The 24233-nt window shown below is 45.8% G+C and overlaps 1 protein-coding gene across 1 annotated transcript in view; it reads right to left on the bottom strand.

The window, feature by feature from the left end:
* LOC309601520 (polycomb group RING finger protein 3-like) overlaps positions 1–3809 on the bottom strand; it is a gene marked incomplete at its 3' end in the record, with an annotated part of 108820 nt that extends 105011 nt beyond the window's left edge. The window contains exon 1 of the mRNA XM_082334562.1: positions 3672–3809. The remainder of the gene's footprint in view (positions 1–3671) is intronic.
* Positions 3810–24233: the final 20424 nt, after the last annotated feature.

Raw genomic sequence — 24233 nt, 5'->3', positions numbered from 1 at the left:
CACATACTGCACAGCACACATTCCCCAACACACATGCAAATGTTTCCCACCATACTATACTATTCACAAAACAAATACACCCTCAATTTCACCTAATAATGGTAGTTATTGCCACCAAAATAAGTGTTTTTACATATTGTCAGTTTTAATGTTAGCGTCAGTCACAAGGTTAAAATGTAAAATGTTTAACAGCAACCCAAACATATGAGGGTATCATGAATTCCCTTCCCATCACTTTAAACAAACTCAACCATTTTTCATCTATGCAAACAAGTTGTTCCATGAGTAATAGAACTAACAGAGCCTGGTTTCCATTGCATTTGTGCCTTTACTTTCCTCAATCATAATAACACCAACATACCCTTGATATCTCCAGTTCTCACCCAAGTCTTCTCAACGCTTTCCCCAGCTGACTCCACATCACCTAACTACAAGCTGGGCGAGAGGCAATCATTGCTACATGACTGGTTGCCAAAAGCTAATCAGAACAGGTAAGTCTTGAGCTCACTGTACCGTTTCACACACTTATTTAGGTCCCTTATATACGTTTATTCAGCCATCAATTTATTTTTAATATTATTTTCAAGAAAACATGTAGGAATTAGATTTCTTTATCCCTCTGCAAAACATAGCACAAATCATTCACAAGTATGAGGAATGACAGGTTGACTATGAATGGCTGGGGGGGGGGGCGGGCGGGGGGAAGAGTGAGTCTGTGTGTTTGGGGGCAGGGTTTTGTTTGGGGGTTTTATTTGTTTGCAGTTGTTTTTGGGTTTGGTTGGGGGTTTTTTTGTTGTTGTTTTTTGTTTTGTTTTTGTTTTTAAGAAGCCCCAATGATAACAGCTATTTAACTATACCTTTCTAAATGAAGTAAACTGCTCATGACAAATTCACATTTTTCAACTAGCCTGTACCTAGAGACAGCATCTGAGAATTACATTTGCCACTATAAAGAATAATCTCTAAAAAGAATGTGTCAAGTGCTTCAAAAAGCAAGTGCAATTTGACAAGCTCTTAGTATACAAGGTAGGTTTCAAAAAAAAAAAAAAAATCAAGTTCTCTGAAGTAGACATATCTATTCCTACAGACTCTTGAACTCTATGAAAGGAGACATTTTAGAGTTTGCATGCTAACGAAGCTAAAAAACAAGTGGTTTTTTTTGTTTGTTTGGGTTTTTTTTTTATTAAATAATCAGTCATTCAGACAGAATTTACCCCTCAGAACCAACTCAACTCAACTTTCACTTTAAATGAAGTTATCTTTCTGGTAGAAAAAGGAAAATGGCATTACCTATCAAATCATTGCTCTTTTATTCTGTCCTGCAACATGCCTGTAAGACTTTCAGACCTTTGTAGTGACAAGTTTCATTCAAATGTTCAATAGCAAATAAACTTTTTCCATCTCCTAAGTTCTCACCACTGGGAATATTTTATACGCTAGCAGTTTAAATACAGAAGTATTTCTTCTGAAGATTAACTTAACAGAAACCTAATTTGAAGAAGAGCAGCAAGTTTTTCCTCAGCTCTTCAAATAGACTACAGTAAAAACTGCTGCATACAGTATCTGTTTCAATCAACAATAAAACACAACAGTACATATCACAATAGCAAGGGGGGGTTTTAATGCAACACAACCCCACCCTCTCCACCCTGTTGATTGTATTAACTACTTCAGCATAGCAAGTACTTTCAGAACAAAGTGTGTGAGCCTTGACTTTCATCTTCCCAAAACCTGTCTTTTATTAAAATTATTAATTTACCCTAGAGACAGGGCTCCAATACAAGTCCTGTACCAAGTAATAGATTCTGGAATTGGGTAGTGTCTTTCTAGCTGTTGACTTATTTCCATCAGACATTCTAGTCTGACGTTCCTAAGTCAGTTTTCTCTGGCATCCCTTCAAACCTGATGGGAGTACCTATCCGAGCACAAGGGGGTAGTTTGAACTGTTACTCAACCCTTTTTACTAGTAAAATCAAAAAGGAAACAGTTTAAACCACGGGACATTTAAGAATATCAACATTCTGAAATCTCTTGCATCACCAAATACTGCTAATAAAGGCTTCCATTTAGTATCTCTGTCTTAAACTATGTACCAGTCAGACCACTATCCCAATATAAAAGGATGAAGAGTTATATATACACATATAAACAAACAGGAATATTCTACGCTCGCATTCTTGCAAGATCTCATTACATTTGCAGTGTCTGTCAAAACGTACATCCACTTTACAGATCATATCTACCTTAAAGTTTCCATGCAAATATTTTTAATATATTCCCAAAGTAGCTTCCTGGAGAGTCCAACATTTTGGTCTAAAATTACTTTAGTCCAGAAGGATCGTTATTGCACATGAGATTTCAAAGACAGAATGAACATTGTGTTTAAATAGCATCTGTTTTTTTTTTTTATTTTAACCTTCTCATCCACAACTTTAATTCTAAGAAACATAGGTAGACAATTATGTAGGACTCCTGAAAAAATACCAAAGCAAAACACTTCTAAAGGAACATTCTAGAGTACACATGGGTAATCAAACATAATTTCTAGATCTAGGTTTCTCAGTCATCCATATTTCACATCCAGAGGGGAAAAGAAAAAAAAAAAAAATGACTAAACTGACTTGAGATTATGCATACACAGAGCTATAGAGTATACAGCATCTCCTGAAACAAAAATATATGTGAACTAGCAAAGAGCATTCAAGTATTATACAACCATAGCATTAAAGTATTGTCTCCTGCAGTTTCTTCATAGGACCTTCTGAAGCGAAATCAATTACCTTTCAACAAGAGACTGACTACCACATTATTCCATAACACCACAACTCACTGACAAATTCAACATTTGTAGAAAATAAACAGAACTTGGTAGTAAAAAACAAATCAACAAATACTCGGGGCAGGAAAGCAATGCAAACCACAAACATTCCTTTTTTAATCTACCAGTGCTATTTCAATTCCTACTTCTCACAGGACTTGAAAACCTAAGCCATACACAGCATCAAAACCCCACACCTGTATAACTGAGGTAATTTAGCAAGGAATACACCCACTCCATTCTGACTAGAGACATATTCCCTCCCCCTTCCAATAGTGGGGGTTTAATCAATGCAAAACCATTAATAGGGGTGGAGGGAGTTTTCTGAACGCGACTCAAGACAGCTCTCATCCAAACCCCACCACCACCTCTCCACAAACATTCCTTATCACCCTGCTGAGCTACACACCTAAGCCAACCCACAGTAATGCGAGGTCTCCATGCAAACCTGAAGACAAGAGTCTGCTGGCAGGACGCAGAAACACACAGACCAGGCACCCGAAAAGAAAGAATCGTTACCACTCCTCCAAAAGCCAGGAAGCTTAATAGTTGGAATAAGAAAGGGAGGGGTGAAAACAGAAGGGGGAAAAAGGTGGGGGGAGAAACAATTTGTGTGTTTTTTTTTTTTAAAGGAAAAGACACCTTTCCCTTTGGTGGGCAGAAGCTACCATTAAGCACGAAAAAGGAAGGGGGTTTAAGGGGGGGGGGAGAAACGTCGAACCCACCGAGACAATAACGTGCATTTTCTGCATCACAAAAAGTTCACGCACAACCTGCCCACGCCCACACCCAACCCGGTGTCGTGTCGTGTCTATCCCGCTCCCCCCCCAGCACCGGAGGGCGGCAGACTGACCTGTCAACAGACGGCAACAGAAAAGAAGATGAGCTACGCTGTGCCCGGCCGCTAAGAGAAGGGGGAGGAGCAGGAATCTTTTATCTTCAGGGGGTTGATTCCCGTCCCCTTTTCCTTCCAGTTCCCCTTTTATTTTTTCCCTACCCCCTCAAAAAAAAAAAAAAAAGGAAAAAAAATATTTTCTGTCCTTCCTCCTCCCCTCCCAATATTCCGACTCAGAGTTTAAAACAAAGAGACGGAAATAGCCGAGTGCAGACCGAATGAAGCCGAGTGAGCGTGTCATGCATATGGTGCATGCGCACTGTGTGTACACATACGCTCAGATCTATATCCTTGCCTCTCTCGAGATATGGGATTGGTTTCGCGTCATCCATTCCTCCTATCCCACTCCGTTATGCGTGTGGTGAAAGGGGAGCAGTGTCTTTCCGGTGGGATGGGGAAGAGAATCGGAAAGGTAAAAGGGAGAAAACTCGTGGGTTGAGATAAGAACAGCTTAATAATTGAAGTAAAATAAAATAGAATAGTAGTAATAGTAGTAGTAATAATAATCGATAATAATATACAAAACAAGTGATACACTATACAATTGCTCACCACCCACCGACCGATGCACAGCCCGTCCCCGAGCAGCGATCGCTGCCCCCCGGCCAACTCCCCCCAGTTTCTATACTGAGCATGACGTCATACGGTATGGAACAGCCCTTGGGCCAGCCTGGGTCAGCTGTCCTGGCTGTGCCCCCTCCCAGCTTCTTGTGCACCCGGCAGAGCATGGGAAGCTGAGAAGTCCTTGACCAGTGTAAGCACTACTTAGCAACTACTTAGCAACAACTTAGCACTGCTTAGCACTACTTAGCAACAACTAAACCATCAGTGTGTTATCAACATTATTCTCATCCTAAATCCAAAACACAGCACTATACCAGCTACTAGGAAGAAAATTAACTCTATCCCAGCCGAAACCAGGACACCACCCTAAGCTCGGGGTGGAGGATACCTCTCTGTTGTACTCTGCGTTTCTCCCTAGGGTGGCCCCTGTGGGATTCCCAGCCCAGTATTGCTCCCTCATGCATGCACACTTTTTTCAGGTAGCATCCTTGTATGCTATCTTTTTGTCAAGATGGGAGAGTTTGGGTGAGGGGTGAATTTACCCAGAAATAGCCCTTATGCAATGCATGCTTTTCCCCTGTCCCATTTAGCCTTCTTGACACGCAGGGGCAGGCACCACTGGCACTGCTTCCCCCAAACCTGTACCTTCTCCACATGCAAAGACAAGCACCCCAGAACAATCCTCCCCACATCTGCACATTTCCACAGACAGGGACACTCATCACTGTCACAAATGATGTGATAAACAGGGACAGACATTTTCTGCATGACCCTTCTAACATCTCCCTCACATATTGGGAGGACAAACACTCTTACAATCACAGAATCATAGAATTGTTAAGGTTGGAAAGGACCTCTGAGATCATCGAGTCCAACCTGTTAACCTAACTGCCTGGTCCACCTCTAAACCATGTCCCTAAGCACCACATCCACACGTTTTTTGAATACTTCCAGGGACTGTGATTGTACCACTTCCCTGGGCAGTCTGTTCCAATGCCTGACCACTCTCTCCGTGACGAAATTTTTCCTAATATCCAATCTAAACCTCCCCTGGCACAACTTGAGCCCATTTCCTCTTGTCCTGTTGCTTGTTACTTGGCAGAAGAGACCGACCCCCACCTCACTACAACCTCCTTTCAGGTAGTTGTACAGAGCAATAAGGTCTCCCCTCAGCCTCCTCTACTTGAGACTAAACAGCCCCAGCTCCCTCAGCTGCTCCTCATAAGACACGTGCTCCAGACCCTTCACCAGCTTTGTTGCCCTTCTTTGGACACACTCCAGCACCTCGATGTCCTTCTTGTAGTGAGGGGCCAAAAACTGAACACAGTACTCGAGGTACGGCCTCACCAGTGCCGAATACAGGGGCACTATCACCTCCCTGGTCCTGCTGGCCACACTATTCCTGATACAAGCCAGGATGCCATTGGCCCTCTTGGCCACCTGGGCACACTGCTGGCTCATATTCAGCCGGCCCTTGACCAACACCCCCAGGTCCTTTTTCCAACAGGCAGCTCTCCAGCCACTCCTCCCCCAGCCTGTAGCATTGCCTGGGGTTGTTGTGACCCAAGTGCAGGACCCAGCACTTAGCCTTGTTGAACCTCATACAGTTGGCCTTGGCCCATCGATCCAGCCTGTCCAGATCCCTCTGCAGAGCCTTCTTACCTTCAGGCAGATCAACACTTCCACCCAACTTGGTGTCGCCTGCAAACTTACTGAGGGTGCAATATACAATATTGCGATATAGAAGGAAAGATCTCACTGCTACAGCCCACCAACACCCTTATTTACACAGGAATAAACCCTGCACAACCCACCAACAGGTTTTCTCCACCAACAACCTCCACACACAGGACTCTCTAGTCCTCTATTCACACCACAAAAAGGCACCAGAACAATCTCCCAACATTAAACTCACACATGCAACCCACCAACTTCTGTACTAGATTCTCTAGGACCCAAATACTCCCCCATCCACAGGTCTAGACTTCAGAAACAGCTCACATCATCTCCAAGACACGCTCACATTTTAAAAGTCCAGAAAATGGATGTCCAATTCCTAACAGTACCAACATTCCCCAGACTATAAAGATGAGTTGAATTTTTCAAAATAATGAGATTAATAAATAAGATTTATATTCTGGACAATTCTTATGCTTTCAGATTTCAGTGTTTAAAGCCATATCATATTCCAAAGTTTTCTCCAGAAGCATATAGGTTGGTTGTTTTTTTAACATCCTCCCCCAAATAATCACATACTTCTTTAAGTTGGAGCTTTAAGAAGTCCACCAGTTACAATGAAACTTAAACAGGAGCTGGGAATGCTGGTGACAAGATATTTGCAATTTTTCATTGGGTTGCATAAGTCAAACACTTCAACTGAAAGCCCTGCTGAAAGACAAAGCATGAGGACAAATTTGCAAAGCAGGAACTGAGGTTGAGCTCATGCCACATAGCATTAATTAATTCAATTTATTGCCAATTAAAAATAGGATGGTGAGAAACAAAGCCAAAAACTAAAACACCTTCCCCCCACCCCCCCTTTTTTTCCCAGGCTCAACTTCACTCCTTCATTCCGAATCCTGACTCCTCTGCCTCCTCCCTGCCACCGCTCGCAGCAGCACAGGGGGGATGGGAAATGGGGGGGTTGCCATCAGTTCATAACACTTCATCTCTGCTGCTCCTTCCTCCTCACGCTTTTCCCCTGCCCCAGTGTAGGTCCATCCCATGGGCTGCAGTCTTTCAAGAAAATCTCCAGCGTGGGTCTTCTTCACAGGCCACAGTTCCTGTCAGGAGAGCCTGCTCCTATGTGGGCTCTCCATGGGCTGCATCTTCCTTCAGAGCATATCCACCTGCTCTGGCATGGGGTCCTCCATGGGCTGCAGGGAAATATCTGCTACAGTGCCTGAAGCACCTCCTCCCCCTCCTTCTTCTCTGACCTTGGTGTCTGCAGGATTGTTTCTCTCACTTTTTTTTTCCTCACTCCTCACTGCCTGTGCAGTGTTTTTTACCCTTTCTTAAATTTGTTTTCACAGAGGCACCATCAGCTTCTCTGACTGGCTTTCCTTTGGCCTGCAGTGAGTCCATGTTTTGCACCAGGACATGCTGGTCCATTACAATCCCCGTAAGAAAGTCACTCAGATTCTATAAGGTATAATTTAAAATACTATTTATTAGAGTTAACACTGTAAGGAGAGAATAGCATAGATAATCGTATGCCCCTTTACATGTTGGGAGCCCTGAGCAGTGTAGCATTGAACAGGACTCCAACCGACATGCAGCATACCATGCAGTCACTGTCCATAGCAGAGATTCTTCCCTTTTGGTCTTTCAAGCTATTATGGGATTTTCTTACAAGGAAACAGCTCTATTTATCATATCTACAATCAAACAGAAATTATGTTCACGAGAACTTCTTGCTGCACTGTTAGATAAAGGCAAGGTCATGCATGTGACATAATCGATGGTACTGAGTGGGAGCTGACTGCAGGCTCCTGTGTTGCAATGAGGTGGCTGAGTTTATCCTGTGGCGAAGGACTATGTGCAGCACAACACAGGCCTGAAGGCCACGTACGTGTAGTGCAGCACAGCACAGCACAGCACAGCACAGGTCTGGGTGTACTTGGGTTAACTGTTATGTGGATCACTAACTCCTCAATGTACCATGGTCTTTCGGTCAGGATCACTACAGTCCATTGCTGAGCTGGCTGGAACTGGCTATATCTGGCACAGAGGCTACCTCTGCAGACCCACCCACCCACCACCAAAACCTTGCCATGTCAACCCCAATACAAATGGCTATTTAAAATTATCGTATTTACATACAGTTCAGTCAATTCCTTTCTCTACAGCAGGAACTAACTGGGGGGAATCACTCAGACTGCCAAATTCTCCACATAGGGTGTTAATCAACACATTGAAGCATAGAAGTAGTGCCTATCATTTGTCCTATGCACAACAGGAGCTGCCTGGGGGAACCACCTGGACTATCCAGAATCCCACCCACCCAGAGAGTGATCCTGTAGCTATTAGTTGATTTGTTGACTGAACTTCTATGCAGATTCACAATCACCTTGTCTCAAATCAATCCATTGTCTCATCTAGGCAGAGACAAGCTGGGGAGTTCCTGGACCACCCAGGAATTAATGACTAGGCCCACCAGGTATACACACAAGCACAGCTCTGATATTCGGCTGTACCATAATTGCAACTATAGGGCAAACTTGAATTTCCTCCCTATATCACAATTATAACTTAAATTCCATAGATTTTGCCACACTGTAAAAGAGCATTGCCTTATTCAATCATGTCTCTACGCTAATGTGCGCAGCATGAAGAATAAACAAGAGGAGCTAGAAGCTTTGGTCCAGTCCCAGAGCTACAACATCATTGGCATAAGTGAATCCTGGTGGGATGAGTCCTGTGACTGGTGAGCTATGATGGATGGTTATAGGCTCTTCAGGAGGGATAGGCAGGGCAGGTGAGGTGGGGGGTGGTGCTGTATGTAAGAGGGGGTTGGATTGTATGGCGCTTGCAGTTGGCGATGACACGGTTGAGAGCCTCTGGGTAAGGATTAAAGGGAAAGCAAATAAAGCAGAAATTGTGGGATTCTACTATTGACCACTCAGCCAGGATGACGACACCAATGAATTATTCTATAGGGAATTAAGGGATATCTCTAGATCAGCTGCCCTTGTCCTTATGGGGGATTTTAACTTCCCAGACGTCAGCTGGGAATATCATACAGCAGACACAAACAGGTCCAGGAAATGCCTGAAGCACGTTGAAGATGATAACTTCTTGGTGCAGGTACTAAGGGAGCCGGCTAGGAAAAGTGCCCTCCTAGATTTGTTGTTTGTAAACAGAGAGGGTTTCATGGGCAAAGTGGTGATTGGTGTCTGTCTTGGTCACAGTGACCATGAAGTAGTTGAGTTTCAAATAGTTGGCGATAGGAGAAAAACTGCCAGCAAAGCTTTGACCCTGCATATGGGGAGAGCAGACTTTGGGCTGCTGAAGGAGCTAGTTAGTAAGGTCCCCTGGGAATCTGCTTTTGAAGGTATTGGGGTCCATGAATGCTGGTCACTTTTTAAGAGCCATCTCTTAAGAGTGCAGGATCAGGCAATCCCAAAGTGTCAGAAGTCAAGTGGGTGAAAGGTCTGGAGGGCAAGACTTATGAGGAGCAGCTGAGGTGGTCACTTGGCTTGTTCAGCTTGGAGAAGAGAAGGCTGAGGGGTGACCTCATTGCAGTCTACAACTTCCTCAAGAGGGGCAGCGGAGGTGCTGATCTCCTCTCTCTGGTGACCAGCGATAGGACACGAGGAAATGGAATGAAGCTGCGCCAGGGGAAGTTCAGATTGGACATTAGGAAAAGGTTCTTCACTGAGAGGGTGGTCGGTCACTGGAACAGGCTCCCCAGGGAAGTGGTCATGGCACCAAGCCTGTCAGAGTTCAAGGAGCATCTGGGCGATGCTCTTAGTCATATGGTTTAGTTTTAGGTAGTCCTGTGAGGAGCAGGGAGTTGGACTCGATGATCCTTATAGGTCCCTCCCAACTCGAGATATGCTATGATTATATGATGTGTGAACTTATTCTAGACAAGTAAACCTTAGCAAACTATAGGTTCTTCTTCCCAGGGCTCATCTTTCTTCCTAGATGCTGTCAGTGCTCCACAGACCTTCGCAAACTGTTAGTACTATGAGTGCAACTCACCTATTAGTAGTTTGTAAACACCCTATTTCCCTTGGCACAAATCTGAACTCAGCACTGGATTCATTCAGGGATATAGAGAATAACAAGCACAATACTGTACCAGAAAACTGTGGTGGGTTAACCTTGGCTGGCTGCCACCAAGACGCTGTCTCACTCCCCTTCCTCATCAGGGCAGGGGGAGAAAATAAGAAAATAAGCTCGTGGGTTGAGGTAAGGACAGGGAGGTCACTTACCAATTATTATCACAGGCAAAACAAGCAACAGTCTTAGATATCCCAAGATCTGTTTCCTCCTTTTATCACCCAAGGTGGTAAACTCATGTACATAGAAGTACCCAGTCTGAGTATACGTTTAAGAGACTCTTTACAGTTTTTTGCCCATGAAACTAAGCAGCCTTCCCCAAGCACTGGGAATTGCGGACTGCAAAGGTTATCCCCCCATTTTTTCGACACTGCTGAAAATCAAAGTCATAGAATCATAGAATATCCTGAGTTGGAAGGGACCCATGAGGATCATCAGCTCCAACTCCTGATTCCACACAGGGACACCTAAAAGATAAACCATATATCTAAGAGCGTTGTCCAAACACTTCTTGAACACCAACAGGCTTGGGACCATGAACACTTCCCTGGGGAGCTCTTTCCAGTGCTTGACCACCTTCTCAGTGAAGAAAGGTTATGAGCAGATGTTTATGAATGAAGTTTTCATAGTAGATAAAATTGTGAGAAGGAGACAGATATCTGTGTATCGCATAACAGAAGATGGTCATGAAACAATCGAGGGGACATTTTACCGTGAAGAACTTCAAGAAGTGAATTGTGATGAGGACATAATCTACAAAATTGAGATCATCATCACAGCAAAAGGGAAAGAAAGGAAGGAAGGAAGAAACGTCTGCTGGTGAAGTGGCATGGCAGGTCCCAGAAACTTAACAGCTGGATAGAAGCCTCTCAAGTCCAGGACATCTAGTGATTGGCAGTGGAGTTGGGGGAAATAGAAGGATGGCAGATGGGTGTTTCTACATCACGCTACCCAGCAATGCCAGCGCCAGAATCTTCCCACAGAATCCCAGCTTGAAGCTTACCATACAACTGGTGAGGCCCCTGGAGCTCTCAGGCAAGTATGAGGTAGGGCTTGTAGAAATACAGTACACACACAGCTGGAATAACATCAATGAAGATGCCATCTTTGAATTAGCACTGCAGGGTAAGACATGGAAGTATACTTTGCGGAAAGGCTTTCACCATCTCTCTCCATGTTGAGAGCCCATGGAGAGCCCATGCTGGAGCAAGCTCCTGGCAGGAACTACGACCTGTGGAGAGGAGCCCATGCAGGAACAGGTTTTCTGGCAGGACCTGTGACCCCATGGGGGACCCATGCTGGAGTAGTCAGTTCCTGAAGGACTGCAGCCCATAGGAAGGACTGTATCGTGTGGGAGGGACCCCACACGAGAGCAGGGGAAGAGCATGAGAAGGAAGGAGCGGCAGAGATGAAGCATTATGAACTGACTGCAATCCCCATCCCCCTGTGCTCCTTTGGAGGAGGTAGAAGAGTCAGGAGTGAAGGTGAGCCTGGGAAGAAGGGAGGGGTGGGAGGAAGGTGTTTTTTAGATTTGTTCTTATTTCTCACTGTCCTGCTTTGTTACAATAAATTGGCAATAAATTAAATTAATTTCCCCAAGTCGTGTGTGTTTTGCCCATGACGGTAATTGGTAAGTGATCTCCCTGTCCTTATCTCAACCCGCAAGCCTTTTGCCATATTTTCTCTCCTATTTCTTTCTGTCCTATTGATGGAGGGGAGCGATAGAGTGGCTTGGTGGGCACCTGGTGAACAGCCGAGGTCAACCCACCAGAGAGAGTTTACAGCTACCTGTAAGACTGTTATGGGATGCAGGCTTGTGCTATATGTGTTTTCTTCTCCTTTGGTCATTGGTAACATTATAGGACATTGGGAAGAGCTCCAACTAAGCGAGAAGGGAGAAGACAGAAATGTACTGTGAACTGCTTGCATTCCTGCCCAGGTCTGCAGCAGTCAAAGAAAGGAGAAGAGGTATAGAAAGGAGAGCAGTGTTCAAGGGGGAAAAAAAAGATAGAGGCTGGAGAAGCCTGACTGGTGATCGACACCCCTCATAACCTGTTAATAAAGTTTCTCTGTGCATGGGTTAAATTCATTGTTCAGTGTTTTATTTTGTGCATGTGCGTAGTAGTGGTGTGTCGGTAGACGTGGCATAGATTAATTTTATTAAAAGACATTTATAGTGCTCTGGAGGAGGCAGGAAGCTCTGGAGGTTTTAGAAGAAACAAGGTGAGTGTGGCAGAGGTGGATGCTCCATGGCAGGCAGACTTGGTGGATAGGCAACAGTTTTCCAAACACAACAATGGTGTTAAGTACTTCTTAACAGTGATTGACAGACACATTATCAAAGCATGCCTGGGCCATTGGTCTAAAAGGCAAAATGGGTTCTGAAATAGCTGGAGATTTTAAAACCATTTTTAGTAGGGGGCCCATGCCTCAGAAGTTACAGACAGACTGAAGAAATAAATTTTTAAGCAAGCCTTTAAAGAAGCATTTAAAGCAGTATGATGTTTACTGCTTTGCTACTAATAATGAAGTAAAAGCCTCTGTTTATAGAGGGTTTAAAGAGGATGCTCAAAACAAAGATATTTTGCAGCACGTGACGCTCTTGACTACATTGATGTGTTGTCGGAGTTTATAAAGAGCTATAGCCATAGCTTTCACAGAAGTGTCAGAACCAGGCCTGTGGATGTGAACTCTTTAAACTCTGCGAGGGTTTGGAAAAATGTATGTGGGGGCGTATTTAAAATGAGAGAATCTGCACCTCTGCTCAGAAAGGGAGACCAGGTGGAGGTGCTCAACACAGCTCAAAATGGATGAAAAGCCTTACACTGTATCCTACAACAGAGGACCTAGCACAGTGGGCAGGCACGTGGCAGTGGGCAGGTGTGCGGCAGCATGGTGACCACCCAGCGAAAAGCGGTGTCCTCTGCTTCTCCTGAGCTTCTAGCACCCAGTAGAACCAATGCAGCCACACAGACAGAGCTCCTGTCAGAGCATGCGACCACCCAGGCTTCAGACTGCCTGGAGATATAGAGGGTGATAGCAAGCAAGCCTGTGGGAGGTGTGACCAGGTAGATGAACTACTCTGCCTGGTGGCTTCAGGAGGAGGTGGGCTGACTGAGGAGCATCCGAGAGTCTGAGAAGGAGACCAACCAATGGAGCTGTGCTCTGCCATCTCTGGTACACACGTGCCAACTCAGCATGGCCACTACGGAGGTAGGTCCAGGATCTGTTTTGTGCCAGGAGGAAGGCAGCGTTACAAGGGATAGGGAGGAGTGGAAGCAGGTTACTGCACGGAGCTGTAAGAGGAACCCCTCCTTACCCTCTCAGCTACCTTTACAGAATAGGTATGAGGCTCTGGGTATGGTAGACAAAGTGTGTAATGAGATAGGAGGAACCTGTGCAAGCACCGTCACCAAGGTCAGATCAACCAACCCCTCGCAACAAGACCTGCATTAAGACCAGTGCCAAGAAGAAACAACGGCGAGTTATGGTCGTAGGTGACGCCCTCCTGAGCGGAATGGAGGCACCCATTTGCAGATTGGAACCTCTTTTCAAGGAAGTTTGCTGCCTCCCTGGGGCCCGAATCAGGGATGTCACCAGACGACTGATGAGCTTAGTACAGCCTTTGGACTATTACCCACTCTGGCTCTTTCATGTGGGTACTAATGATGTTGCAACAAGAAGTCCAAGGTTGATCAAAAGAGATTTCAGGGCCCTGGGAAGAATGCTAAAAGATTTGGGAGCACAGGCAGTGTTTTCCTCAGTCCTCCCAGTAATGGGGAGAGACTTTGGAAGAAGCAAGCGTGCCCATGACATCAATACCTGGCTCCAGGACTGGCGCCTCTGCCAGAACTTTGGTTTTTATAACCATGGAAGAGCGAGTCTTTGAGGCACAAGGTATGCTGGGGCCTGACAGGATCCACCTGTTCCTTCCCGATGGGGGAAAAGCTTCTTTGCTCGTAAGCTGGCGGGACTGATTGAGAAGGCTTTAAACTAGAATCGATGGGGGAAGGGGATACCAACAGGAGAGCTGAAGGTAAGCCAAGGGTTGGTATGGCATTGCCTGAGGGTGGCAATGCTAATGGGAGCATTTACGCTGCTCCAGGGAGCACGGAGGGCTTAGGAGCCCATCTGAAATGCTTGTACACCAACACACACGGTATGAGAAACAAGCAGGATGAACTGGAAGGCAGTGGTCAGTTCCCAGAGCTATGATGTCATTGGTATTAGTGAGACTTGGTGGAATGAGTCCCACGACTGGAGTGCTGGGATGGAGGGCTACAGGGTGTTCAGGGAGGATAGGCAGGGCAGGCGAGGCAGAGGAGTTGCACTGTATGCAAGGGAGAGGTTTGATTGTACAGCCCTTACAGTTAGCGGTGATGTGGTGGAGAGCCTCTGGGTGAGGATTAGGGGGATGGAAAACAAAGGAGATGTTGCAGTGGGTGTCTACTGCCCAGCCAGGATGATAGCACTGAGGAGTTACTCTATAGGCAATTAGGAGAAATCTCTGGATTGGTAGCCCTTGCCCTTATGGGAGATTCCAACTTCCCAGACATCAACTGGGAATACCATACTGCTGTGCCAAGCAGGTCTGGGAAATTCCTGAAGTATGTTGAAGATAATGTCTTGTCACAAGTACTCAGTGACCAACTAGGAAAGAGGCCCTCCTAGGCTTGTTGTTTGTGAATAGAGAAGGACTCGTGGGAGATGTGATGGTAGGTGGCTGTCTTGGCCACAGTGATTGCAAAATAGTTGAGTTTAAAATTTTCAGTGTAATGAGAAAAAAGGACAGCAGAGTCGCTACCCGGGACTTCAAGAGAGCAAACTTTAAGCTACTCAGGGAGCTACTTAGCAGAGTCCCCTGGGAATCTGCCTTTGAGGGCTTAGGAGTCCACGAGTGCTGGTCAGTTTTTAAGAACCACCTTTTAGAAGCACAGGAGCAGGCAATTCCAGCGTGTCAAAAGTCAAGCAAGCGGGGCAGAAGACCAGCTTGGCTGAAGAGGGAACTCCTCGTGGAACTGAGGAAAAAGAAACTGTATGATCTCTGGAAGCAAGGTCAGCCTTCGCAGGAAGATTAGAGTCGTAGTTCACGTATGCAGGGAGAAGGCACGAAAGGCCAAAGCTGAACTAGAGTTGAAACTGGCCAGTGTTGTGTCAGACAACAAGGAAGGCTTTTTTAAGTACCTTAATAGCAAGAGGAGTTCTAAGGAAAACATTGGACTGATACTTGTTGAAGATGGTCACCTGACAAATAGGAATGAAGAAAAAGCGGAGGCATTCAATGCTTTTTTTTTTTGCCTCAGTCTTTAATAATACTGATAGACCTTGGGCTGCCTGGTCCCCTGAGTCAGAGGACCACGAGTGTGGGAACAGTGACTTTCCATTTGTGGACACTGAAATTGTAAGGGACCAGCTGTATCAGCTGAATGTTCATAAGTCCATGGGGCCTGATGGGATTCATCCCAGAGTACTGAAGGAGCTAGCGGCTGTTACAGCAGGACCCCTCTCGATCATCAACCAAAGGTCTTGGGAGTCTGGGGAGGTTCCCGCTGACTGGAAGCTAGCCAATGTTATTCCACTTTACAAGAAGGGTGTGAGGGAAGACCCAGGGAACTACAGATCTGTTAGTCTAACCTCAGTACCTGGAAAAATTATGGAGAAGATCATCCTGGGTGCTATTGAAAGGCATTTAAAGAACAGTGCAATCATCAGGCACAGTCTTTCAAGTTGTCCAGCTGTGAGATGAGCAGGTACACGGTGCACTGGGTGAAGAACTGGCTGAAGGGCAGAGCTCAAAGTGTTGTAGAGAATGGGGCTACATCTGGCTGGCGGCCAGTCACCAGTGGCGTTCCTCAGGGCTCAATTCTAGGGCCAGTTCTGTTCAATATTTTTATCAGTGACCTGGAGGCAGGAGTTGAATGCACCCTTAGTAAGTTTGCTGATGATACTAAACTGGGAGGTGCTGTTGATTCTTTCGAGGGACAAGAGGCCTTGCAGAGGGATCTGGATAGATTGGAGCAATTGGGCAATGAATGCTAGATTCTGCACCTGGGACGGAGTAACACCAGACACAAGTATAGTTTGGGAGAGGAGGGGCTGGAGAGCAGCCCTGCAGGAAGGGATCTGGGGGTGCTGGTCGACAACAGGCTCAATATGAGTCAGCAGTGTGCCCTGGCAGCCAAGAGGGCAAACCGCATCCTGGGGTGCATCAAACACAGTATAACCAGCCGGTCAAAAAAGGTGATTATCCCGCTGTATTTAGTACTAGTGTGGCCTCACCTTGGGTACTGTGGGCAGTTCTGAGCCCCACAATTTAAAAAGGATGCTAAGGTCCTTGAATGCATCCAGAGGAGGGCAACAAAGCTGGTGAAAGGGCTGGAAGACATGTCCTTTGAGGAGTGGCCAGGGACTTGTCTAGTTTGGAGAAGACAGGCTCCCTGGTTCCACTGCCTATGGATTTCCTTCATACGCTTTAGTTTGACCAGGAGGTCCTTACTAGACAAGACCAGGGCTTGTCTAGTTTGGAGAAAAGGAGGCTGAGGGGTGACCTCATTGCTCTCTGCAGCTTCCTGAGGAAGGGAAGGTGAGACGGAGGTGCTGATCTCTTCTCCCTGGTATCCTGTGACGGGATGCGTGGGAATGGCTCAAAGCTGCATCAGGGGAGGTTTAGACTGGACATTAGGAAGCATTTCTTTACTGAGAGGGTGGTTAAACACTGGAACAGTTCCTAGAGAGGTGGTCGATGCCCCATGCCTGTCAGTGTTTAACCAGTGTCCTGGTTTCGGCTGGGATAGAGTTAATTTTCTTCCTAGTAGCTGGTATAGTGCTGTGTTTTGGATTTAGGATGAGAATAATGTTGATAACACACTGATGTTTTAGTTGTTGCTAAGTAGTGTTTATACTAGTCAAGGACTTTTCAGCTTCCCCTGCTCTGCCAGGTGCACAAGAAGCTGGGAGGGGGCACAGCCAGGACAGCTGACCCAGACTGGCCCAAGGGCTATGCCATACCATATGATGTCATGCTCAGTATATAAGCTGGGGGAGATGGCCAGGGGGCAGTGATCACTGCATGGGGACAGGCTGGGCATTGGTCAGCGGGTGGTGAGCAGTTGCATTGTGCATCACTTGTTTTGTATATTCTTTTATCATCATTATTATTAATATTATTAATTTCTCTTGCTCTGCTGTCCTATTAAACTGTCTTTATCTCAACCCATGGGTTTTACTTTTTTTTTTTTTTTTTTTTTTTTTTTTTTTCCCCCCAATTGTCTCCTCCATCCCACCGGAGGAGGAGGGAGGGTGAGCGAGCGGCTGTGTGGTGCTCAGTTGCCAACTGGGGTTAAACCATGATAGAGGCATGTGGACAATGCCCTTAATAATATGCTTTAATGCTTCATCCGCCCTGAGGTGGTCAGGCAGTTGGACTAGATGATTGTTGTAGGTCACTTCCAACTGAAATAGTCTCTCGTCTCTCTCCTCTCGTCTCTTCTCTCTACATATACGCACTACAAGTCACTATGAATTACAATTGCTTGTTCTCCCCACCCATGTTGAATTTGTGCAACTGCATCATTAAGGTGATGTTGCCAGCCGTGATATGGGGAGGCAGTTGTTGAGATTTTGGACTCACTGGTCCAAGTGCGAATTCATAGATGAGTTTTAAGAAGTCCATTCAATTGGTCAATAATATCATTGTACTGAGGATGATAAGGGATGTGGAAAATCCACCTAATTCCTCAAGCTTCAGCCAATCTCTGTATATCTTTACTTTGAAAATGTGATCCATTGTCTGATTGAAACTCAGAGGGTAGGGGTAGGTGTGTAAACCATTGTTCTAATCCAAAAATTATGTATTTTGCACTGGCTTGAAGGCACAGATAGGCCATACCTAAACCGCTGATAATCTCTACCCTGGTTAAAATGTATTCCCATTTAATTGGAGTTCAGGGTAGTGGTCCTAAAAAGTCTATTAGCCACAAGGACCACAAGTATTTACCTTCCCTCAAATTGGCCCACTGTTGCCCAGCCAAAAATTTGTCTCAGGCTTCTGCACGGAAAGGGCAGCTAACTACAAAGTCTAGGCATTGTACTTTGGAGTTGAGCCACCCTTGGAGGCCAACCTGTCGCTATAAATTCAGGGCACCTGTATGTCCTAAGCAGTCACGTAGCCAACCCAGCATCTTGTGAACAGACGTGGAGAGAGTATATATGTTATGTGAAAGAACAATATAACTGTTCTTTATAGGTTCTTTAGTCAAGTGATCTACTTCATGGTTCCACCTGGATCCTAGATCTGTGCATTTCGTATGTGCTGATACATGCCCTATTTGAAGAGTATTCTCATCATCCTGCTTCGCTCTAGCTATTAAATATAGCTGTTCCCACAGTTCTTTCCCCAGACTTCCCATCCTTCAACTTTCCAGTATGGGAGCCAATACCGCATAGGAATGAGTATATATTGTGCCAACACCCCATTTGGCAGCTAACGCTACCACCTGGAGCTCAGCCAATTGAACTAATCCCTCTGTCTCTTTTGTTTCAGATGTCCTGTCCAAGGGGTGCAAGAGGGCAGTCCTTCCCTTCCATTCTCCTTTAACCGTTTTAGCTGATCCATCTGTAAAACAGACATTAGACCAAACCTTGCTATCCTTTTGTAAATCAGATGGGGGTAGCACATTTTGAATGGGTGAGGGCAGCGTATCAAGGGGTGGCTCGGCACCCCCTTGCCATCAGATATTGTACTCTACCAATTTCCCTGTAAGTCCCGTTTTCCCCTCAACCTAGTCGCAATGTGCTACGTACATTACCATCCCCTGGATTGTACTGGAGTGTGCAATTCCCTGAGGACTCTCCGATTCCTTTGAGGATGGGGAACGGGGTCTGTATTTCTAAGGGTACATCTAATGTGATGGGTTCATTATCTAATAGGGCTACATAAGTAGCCAGCAGCGATTTTTCCCAGGGTGAATAATGTGATTGTGAACCTTGCCACCCCTTTGACCCAAACAGTATGGGAGTTAATTGGGCCTTATCGGGAGCTTGTTGCCACAATCCCCATTGATATCCTTTTTCTTTTCTGCGAGTCCTATATGTAAGCTAAAGGAGGCCCCTGGTATTATTTGGCTCATAGCCTGATATTCTAAAACATTGCATATTAATAAACGAAGCGTCTCTTCATGAGGAACTGTCCGTTCCCAGGTAGCATGCTTCTTCAGCAGATTGTATGAAGGTCGAGCAATTATACTAAACCCTGGAATATGGGCTCGCCAGAATCCTGAAGTTCCTAGGGCTTGTCGGAGCTCCTTCTTACTGGAGGGTGAGCTCAACTCGGATATTTGCTGCAAGATATCAGAGGGAATACGCTGTCTGCTACTTTGCCAAGTTATGCCTAAAAATTGAGCCGTTTGGCTAGGTCCCTGTTGTTCAGCTCCAGGGATAGTAATTCCCTTATTTTCCAGATGGACTAGGATGCGATCACGCGTTATTACAAAATTATCACTAGGAAAGCAAATATATAATATATATATTACATATATTTGGGTTATTCTTGTATATTACAAGTTATTACAGAATACCAACTAGTGAAGTGAGTATATACTTTACCTGTGTGCACACCTATAAATTTATTATGTGAGGTGTTACTGGTATGTCATTCACCAAACTGCTCCCAGGAGTAGGCTAATCGATGACGGAAAGTCTCTCTTCAAGGATGATATACGTCACAGTGTCTGGGAGATCTCGTGCAGAGAAGCTCTTGCAGAGGGACTCTTGCAGAGAAGCTCATTTTGGGTAGGTAGCGAGTTACTTTTTATATCTTGTTGGTGTAGATGCATAACGGGGCATGGGACATCGGTTCCTGGAATAGTTGTTGCTGACTCCTGTTTTCCTGGAAGGTCAGTTCGTTATCACAGTTTCTTTGTCCTACACCCATCAGGGTTTCTTTGTCCTGCCAACTACTCCCCATTAAGGAGGTTTGGCTGAGCTTATCAAGGATGTCTCGGGGCTCTCGGCCAAGGAGTGCTCTAGCCCGGTGTACAGGGGGGGTTTCCTGAACCTGGGAAGCAGAGAACCCGGCCAGGAGCCCGCAGCTCACGCACCCACCTGGGGGGGGGGGGGGAGGAGGAGAGGGAGGGGGGGGAGAGAGAGAGAGAGAGAGAGGTTACTGGAATTGCACCCTACCTTCCCTGGGACAGGCCTGTCAGGCCGACAGGACGCATGATACAGTGGATTCCCTATCCTCTCTCCATCCAGCAGAATGCAGTGACTTAAGGGATAGGGGGCAATGGCAACAAGTTCCTGCCTGTAGCAGCAGGTGCATCTCCTCTGTGACTACCTCACCTTCCCAGGTGTCCTTGCATAATAGGTATGAGGCTCTGCAAGTGGAACAAAACAATAAGGATGATGGTTCATCTAGATTGGAGGTGTCTCCAAGGTTAAGTCAGCCTATGCACTGTGTCAAAACCACTTCCATAAAAAAAAAAAAAAAAAAAGAGTTATTGTCATAGAAGACTCCCTCCTGAGGGGAACAAAAGGCCCAATATGCAGACCTGACCCACTTCTTAGGGAAGTCTGCTGCCTCCCTGGGGCCTGGGTTAAAGATGTGAAGACAAAGCTTCCTACCCTGGTACAGCCCTCAGATTACTATCCATTATTGCTTTTTCATATAGGCAGTGATGAAGTTGCAGTAAGAAGTCCAAGGGCAACCAAAAGAGACTTCAGGGCCTTGGAGCGACTGGTTAAGGGATCAGGAGCACAAGTAGTGTTCTCCTCTATCCTTCCAGTTGCAGGGAATGATGAGGGAAGACACAGGAAGAGCCAGCTGATCAATACCTGGATCCCAGACTGGTGTCACTGGCAGAATTTTGGGGTTTTTTTGATCATGGGTCAGTCTACATGACACCAGGCCTGCTGGCAACAGATGGGGTACACCTGTCTCAAAGGGGGAAAAGGATCTTTGTGCAGCATTTAGCGGGGCTCATTGAAAGAGCTTTAAACTAGATTTGAAGGGGGAAAGGGATAAAACCAGGCTTGCTAGCGATAAGCCATGGGGCAGCACGCCAGTGTTTGACGGATGGTGTGTCACCAGTTCTCCTGTCTTATGTATCAGGGAGGGGGTACGTTTTCTTTAATCTTCCTTTTCTGGCCAATGTACCTGTAGAAGACCTTTTTATTATTCTTCACATCCCTTGCCAAAATCAGATCCAACTGTGCCTTAGCTTTCATGGTCCCATGCCTATGCATCTGGGCAGCGTCCCTATATTCTTCCCAGGATGCATGTCCCTGGTTCCACTGCCTACGCATTTCCCTCTTGTGTTTTAGTTTGACCAGGAGGTCCTTACTCAGCCATGCTGGTCTCCTGCCTTCCTTGCCTGATTTCTTACACGTGGGAATCGATAGTTCTTGTGCTCTAAGAAAAATGTCCTTGAAGAGCTGCCAGCTCTGTTCAGCTCCTTTGTCCCTGAGGGCAGTTTCCCACGGGGTCCCATCCACTAGTTCCTTAAACAACTGAAATTTTGCTCTCCTAAAATTCAGGGTCCTGACTCTGTTCTTCACTTGGCCCATAGCTCTCAAGATTGTGAATCCCACCAGGGCATGATCACTGCAGCCCAGGCTGCCACCAATCATCTTGACCTCTCTAATTAATTCATCTGTGTTGGTGAGCAAGAGGTCCAGTAACCCTTCTCCTCTGGCTGGGCTGTCTATCAGCTGGATTAAGAGATTATCCTTGACACACTCCAAGAGTCTCCTGGACCGCTTACAGCTTGCTGTGCTGGTTTTCCAGCAGATGTCAGGGTGATTGAAGTCCCCCAGCAGGATCAGAGCCTGTGATTGTGATGCTTCGTGTAGTTGAAGTAAGAATGCTTCGTCAACAAGCCCCCCTTGGTTGGGCAGCCTGTAGTAAACACCAGCCATGAGGTTTCCTTTGTTGGGTTGGCCCCTAATTTTTACCCATAAGCTCTCAACCTGCTCATTGCTGTTTTTCAAAGACAGCTCTGTGCAGTCAGTCCATTCTTTTACATAGAGGGCAACCCCCCCGCTCCTCCTTCCTTGCCTGTCCCTTCTGCACAGTTTACAGCCATCGATTGCAGCGCTCCAGTCGTGCGATTTGTCCCACCACGTTTCAGCAATAGCGATTAGATCATACCTTTCTAGCTGCACAGTGGCTTCCAGCTCCTCCTCTTTGTTACCCCTGCTGTGTGCATTGGTATAGAGGCACTTCAGCTGGGCTATCCACCCTGTCACCTTTTAGAGGAACATGCCCTAATACCTTTGAGGCATTTCACAGGTGTTTCCCTGTTGGTTCCTAATACCTCAGCAGCCCCTGGCTCCTGTCTGGTGCTCAAAACTCCATCCCCTTCCCCCACACTAAATCTAGTTTAAAGCCCTCCTTGTAAGTCTGGCCAGCTTGTTGGTGAAGGCCCTCTTGCACCACTTGGTCAGGTGAATCCCTGGTGAATGGCCCAACTCTTTTGCACCCCCAGCCTACTGGCCTTTGGCATTGGGGTGGGGGTTGGAGAGACAGCCTTGATGCTGTGCCAGCACTGCTCAGCAGTAGCCAAAACATTGGCGTGTTATCAACACTGTTCTAGCTACAAATACAAACCATAGCACTTTGAGGGCTGCTACTGGGAAAGTAAACTTCATCCCAGCCACACCCAATTCTTTTTGCAAGTCAAAAAAATCCTCTTCTGTTTAGCTGTGTGCCATGCCAAGAATGGCTTTTTCTCTTGAAGCATCATGCTGTCCACCCCATAATATTCTGGCTGTGGAAAAGGGTCTACATGACTTTGATTTTCAGCAGCGTCAAAAAAATGGGGGGGATAACCTTTGCAGCCCGCAATTCCCAATGCTTGGGGAAGGCTGCTTAGTTTCATGGGTAAAAAACTGTAGAGAGTCTATTAAACGTATACTCAGACTGGGTACTTCTATGTACATGAGTTTACCACCTTGGGTGATTAATTGCACGTCCATTTTTCCTTTCAAAAGCTGGCTAATAACGAAGTAGCCATCATAGCCTTTGGCATTATGTGCTAGGAAAGTGTAGCCCCAAAACTCTGTGTCCGTAAACAAGTGAATAAAGACCATGAGACATGTGTCCCCCTTAAACTCCCATTCTCCTTCAGTTTTCCTTTCCACCCCTTCTTCTTCACCCCAAAGGGCATTTGGAGCTGACTCCATGGCAAAAATGTAGTTCGGGATATGTGTCCCAGTTTCTTGCATACGTTCCATGCCATAGATAATATAGTCCTGCCCTGCTTCTGGAGTTTTGGTCATGGGCATGAAACACTGATGCATTATAGATCTGTTCATAGCACATTCCACCCTCCCAGCCTTTACATTCATGATGGTTATCTACATAGGCCTTGCACTTCTCACAGAAAATCATAGCCAAACAATCGGTTTGTTCTTTAATAGCCAGGGCTGTGAATGGATAGTGCTCCATGAAAGGATAGTTGTGTTGTATCCAAAGCAGTAGCATTGCTAGTTTCTTAGGTTTTAGTTTTTAGGATGTCACCTACATACTACTGTGACATGTGCCCTCAGATGTCTTTGCCTTCAGCAATACCAATCATGCAGTTTGTTAGTAAATTATCTTCTTGTCCGGTAATTTCACTCAGTAACATTCAAGCACTGCTTATGCCATTATCTCTATGGGTATTGTATGGTCTAATTGTTAAAATCTATCTTGGTTAGCATATTCATAGCAAGTTGAGCATCTATATTTTTATTTTGTGAGTTAACAATGATTTGGATTTTCCAAGGTAGGTTCATGTAATTGCTTGACATATTTGCACTCATCTAAGAACATCTAGCATTGTATTTTCAGGCTTCCCATTGATACACCTGTCTCAAAGGGGGAAAGGGATCTTTGTGCAGCATTTAGCGGGGCTCATTGAAAGAGCTTTAAACTAGATTTGAAGGGGGAAAGGGATAAAACCAGGCTTGCTAGTGATAAGCCATAGGGCAGCACGCCAGTGTTTGAGAGATGGTGTGCTAGCGAGGTCCTTAGGTCTGCTCCATGATTTGCTGAGCACTCTGGAGCACATTTGAAATTTCTCTGTACTAATGCGCACAGCACCCTAGCCATCTCAGTGGAGGTAGGGGATGGAGATCCACGCAGCAGCAGCAAAGACGCAAGGGGTTTGGATGTGTTAGAAACCACAGAAG

Source organism: Platalea leucorodia (genome assembly GCF_965183815.1).
Source record: "Platalea leucorodia genome assembly, chromosome: W".
NCBI lineage: Eukaryota > Metazoa > Chordata > Aves > Pelecaniformes > Threskiornithidae > Platalea > Platalea leucorodia.
The sequence above is the reverse complement of the archived record's forward strand: the minus strand, read 5'-3'. Positions and strand labels throughout refer to the sequence as shown.